We start from the raw sequence: 4,983 nt of genomic DNA, 5'->3' as shown, positions 1-4,983 counted from the left end.
TTTGAAATAGAGGTTGTGGTTGGGATCTTCCCACTTCTCTTTCTATACTGTAGCCTACCGGCCACTGTTGCCTACCATCCCCTCCAGATCTCAGAGGCTCAGGCCCAACCCCCACTCCCCTCCCACACCCGCCCGCCCGCCCACCCTCATGCCCCATCACTCAATTTTTAGGAACCTCTACACTCCCAGTCTTCAAAAACAGCAAACTTCTGCTAGAAAGGCCATCTGTTTGCAACAGTCTTTCTAAAATATGAATGGCTGATAGCCCCACAGGCTTCCCAGACAGATGCCTTGAAAACTACACCACCTTTAAAAGCGTGTGGTGAACTAAAGGCCAATTCATAGATCTCGAGGCGTTCAAGTCCCACCTCCGATAAGAACCCCGACAGCCACTTCGCGCTTCAGCTGTTAATGAGGAAGTTACACAATGAAACCAAAAAAAAAAAAAAATTAAATAACCTGTCTAGAACCTGCATGTGCAGATATTAGTAAATGCTGGTTTTGACTCTTTCCTCTACAGACCTCCACAGAAGTCTAGCCATGATTTCCGGCTTCTCTCTGCTCTAGTAACACACAAAGAAAAGAAAAGCGTGTAATGAAAGGTATTTGCAGATATAATATACTTATCATCACATTCTAAGTTAAAATTTGGTAACCTCTTACTCGTGGTTTCAGCTGGGGAAGTTTAGCTAGGTGACTGTCACTTGGATAACTACATTTGAGAGTTCTCTGAGGGTGACAGGACTGCCTTATCTTGGTGAGATAATAGACCAGCACCCAAACATGGCTAGTTGTTTACTTATTTAAAGAGGTTTGTGTCCAAAATGTGTAAAGAAACCCTACAAGTCAATAGTACCCCCCCCACACACACACACACAATACTACTTAAAAATGGGAACTAGACATCACTCAAAAGAATATACAGAAATGATGAACACATTGGGGCGGGGTAACATTATGAGTCCCTAGAGAATTGCAAGCTAAGACCACAAAAGATATCACCTCTCTGTAATAAGAATGATGGTTATCAGAAGAAAAGGCAGTAAAGGCTGTGAGTAATGTGAGAAAAAGGAACTTGACACTCTTGATAGAGATGGAAATTAGTACAACTGTTGTGAAAAGCACGATGGAAACCCATAAACAAAACTGAAAATATAACTATTGTGTCAAACCAGTAATCCTACCCTGGGTATATTTCCAAAGAAAATGAAATCAGTACATCAAAGAGACAGCCACACTTCCACATTATGACAGCAACATTGACAAAGCCCAGAAATGGAAGCGGACTAGGTACCTATCAACTGATGAGGAAAATGTGTGTATGTACAATGGAGTACTATCCAGGTATTAAAAGATGAAATCCTTTCATTTGTGACAATATGGAACTGAAAATCATTGTGTTACGTGAAAGACAAACACTTTATGCTCTCACTCACACATACAAGCTAAACTGTCCTGCTGTAGAGCAGAGCGGCCATAGATTAGATGATAATAAGACGTCTTCACTTCAAAAGAGGTAGTGTTTTCACTGCCAAGAAATGATGATCCCTCCCCTCAAAGGGAGGAACACGCCTTTAATCCCAGCGCTTGGGAGACAGAGGTCAGCGGATCTCTGTGAGTTCAAGGCTAGCCTGATCTACAAAGCAAGTTCCAGGACAGCCAGGGCTACATAGAGAGACCCTGCCTCAAAAAACCAAGGGAAAAAAAAGAGAGAGAGAGAAAATAAATGATGAATGCTTAAGGGGAGAGAATTGCTTCCCCTGATTTGAACATCACACATTTTATTCATGTATCAAATGAAACAGAGTACTCAATAAGTGTTTGTACTTTCGATGTGCCTATTAGACGTGCAAGGAACAACTGTTTTTGTCCTGAATTGTTCCCATGTTACTACCAAAAGCTCTATACCTCAGAAAACCCCCGATCCTGGGCAAAACGGAACATCTGTTCATCCAGTAACCTGAATGTAAGAGTACTACTGTCCCTTAGCTTCCACATTAATGCAGCTGCGAGTGGACTTAGGTGTCTGCTCAGGAGGCAAAGTTGGTCTTTTATTAACGATTTTTGCATCTATTGTACATCACAGACATTGGACTGTGGCTCTCTTTTGTTGTTGTTATGCCCATGCCTAGTTTTGGTATTAGGATGTGTTAACACTGACTTGCCCTCCGGGACCTAGCAGGACACATCACCAGCCAAGATGTGACACTGTGACTACTGTAGCCGCTGAGTACAGCACTTCCCCATGTGCATGCGCTCTATCCCCTTATGAAGAGCAAGCCCTTCTCTCCCCCCTCTCTCTTACTCAGAGGCTGCCTCTGCACCCCTGACCCCACCCCGGCCGATAAACCTCCCACTTGAGTTCTGGTGCATGGTGTGACTTTGTGATGTCCCTTGGCTCCAACCCGGCAAGGTCACCTTCTGCTGTTAAACTATTACAGGATGACATTCACCTTTAGAATGAGTTTGGAAGAATTCTTTCCTCTTTGGTTTTCAGGAGAATTTGAGAAGAACCAAGAAGCTGTTCTGGAGGTGCTTGGTAGACCAGCCATCCGGGACACACTCATACTTGACACTGTTTTGTTCTGATTTTCTCTTTCTTCACAAATCTTAGTAAAGTGTACGTCCCCAGGAACCTATCCATTTCTTCTGGGTTGGAAAATGTGTTCAAAATAGTTTTTAATAGTCTTTTGGATTCTTGTGGTTTGAATTGTGGTGTCTTTTTTTCTTCCTTCCTGCTTTTGTCTTATTTTCTTCATAAAGGCATCTCATTTCATTGAGCTTTTTTTGTTTGTTTGTTTGTTTGTTTGTTTATAACAGAATCTTGCTCTGTGTCCAGGCTTGAATTCACTGTGGAACTCAGGTGGGTCTTGAACTGGTGTCAACTGCTTCAGCTGTGATTACGGGCATGCACCACCACGGCTGACTAGTCTGGTCTCTATTGCTTTTCAAAAGTTCTAACGAGTCCCAACATCGTTTAGGGCTCATCTAATATGCCACCAGACTAAACTAATGTCATTGGCTGGGTGTGATTTAAGAGGCACTAGATGGCCCTTCTGTCACTCAAATGTCCCAGATGTTGGCAGCACTATCCTCTGCTGGTCTGTAGGTTCTACCACTACTGTCCATCCTTACAAACACTGCCCTTGGGTCACCATTACCAGAACTACACATTGATTATTCAGTCATCCTCTGCAGGAAAGCCTTTCTTATGAAGCCCAAGTCTGGACAGGAAGAGGGCTTTGGAGTTTCCTCCCATCTTTACCGATCCTCTCTCTCTCTCTCTCTCTCTCTCTCTCTCTCTCTCTCTCTCTCTCTCTCTCTCTCACACACACACACACACACACACACACACACACACACACACACACACTGTGGGATGGTCTTTCTGTATGCTGTGAATATGTTTTACTACCATTGGTTAATAAAGAAGCTGCTGTGACCTAAGGCAAGGCAGAATAGAGCCAGACGGGGAATCTAAGCAGAGAGACAAGGAGAAGAAGGTAGAGTCAGAGTACTGCCGGGGGAGCAAGATGTAATGGAACACAGGTAACACCACAAAGCCACATGGCAAAACATAGATTAATAGAAATGAGTTGAATTAAGTTGTAAGAGCTAGCTAATGATAAGCCTGAGCCATAGACTAAACAGTTTGTAATTATTATAAGCCTCTGTGTGTTTACTTGGGACCGAGCAGTTTCAGGACACAGGAAAATTTCCACCTACACACATACTCTCTCTCTCTCTCTCTCTCTCTCTCTCTCTCTCTCTCTCTCTCTCTCTCTCTCTCTCTCTCTCTCTCTCCCCTTCAGGCCACAGACATCTTCATTCCCACTCTCTCCAATTCCATAACAAATCATTCTCAAAACAAGAGGGGTCATAGTGTGTTTGCATTAAAGTGAAAAGTGAGAATAGATTTTAATGTCCCTAAAATTTGAAGAGTTACCGCCTCCATAGACATACACATTAAGTCAAGTTTATGTTTATCTCACGCAAAAGAAATGTCACGGCAACAGAGGGGAATCCAGGGCCTTCAGGAAAGTATAACAGCTAAAACCCTAAGCTCTGTGCTTTCTAAACAAGCTGAAAGAAACCCTGTCCAAAAAGCAAAATATCCCTTTACCAATTGCCACCTCCCCAAAAAAAACTCTGTTTTTGAATGAAAAATTATCTTCTTTGAAAATGAAAAAGCTCTAAATACAAAGCCTGGAAGCATATATTAGTTACGTATTATGTTATATTTGTCATGTAATTAGCTAACATATAACATTAAAATAACTGAGAGTTAATTTAATAGTGTGACTTATGCAATTCTAAGGGAACCACAAACTCAATTAGGAAGATTTTTTTTTTTTCTGGGGTAGTAATGATTCCAAAATCCAAATGAAAGACTTCAGCTCTTTCGGGTGATGGGCTCAGCTTTCTTGTGGCTGCTGCATTTGACGGCATTGTTGTAGTTACTCAGCTTTTATCTCTGTTTCATTTTCCCAGAAATAAAAACTGTTTCCATCGCATTCTTTCCACTTTCCAAATTAAATCACACACTAAGTGAATCATCCTTTTCTTTGCCCCACAATGAAAGCATCCAGCCCACATTTCCCTTCAGACTTTTACAGAATCTAATGCAGCATTCAGTCCTGGTTCCTTCTGTGGCTTCTGGTCCCTTTCTTCAGAAAGCACCACAACAATTCAAGGGACTAGCGATTGCTATAAATTTTCATTACCTTTCCTCGATTCCCTGGTACTAGTGGGCAAAACTACAACCAAAATTCAGAAGAAATGAAGTTCTCAGGCCATGAAAGGAGTCACTCAGGGTTAGGGTTAGGGTTAGGGTTAGGGTTTTAGGGTTAGGGTTAGGGTTAGGGTCCTGCTCTTGGAGTGTCTGGAAGCAGGACAACTGTACATAACTGAATGATGGAGATGATCACAACTAGTAGAGTATGTAGGTGACTTATGGAGTTTTTTCCAAGTTAAGATCCTATT

This window comes from Peromyscus maniculatus, chromosome 1 (assembly GCF_049852395.1).
Source record: "Peromyscus maniculatus bairdii isolate BWxNUB_F1_BW_parent chromosome 1, HU_Pman_BW_mat_3.1, whole genome shotgun sequence".
In the NCBI taxonomy this organism is placed as follows: Eukaryota; Metazoa; Chordata; class Mammalia; order Rodentia; family Cricetidae; genus Peromyscus; species Peromyscus maniculatus.
This window is presented reverse-complemented; position numbering follows the sequence as displayed.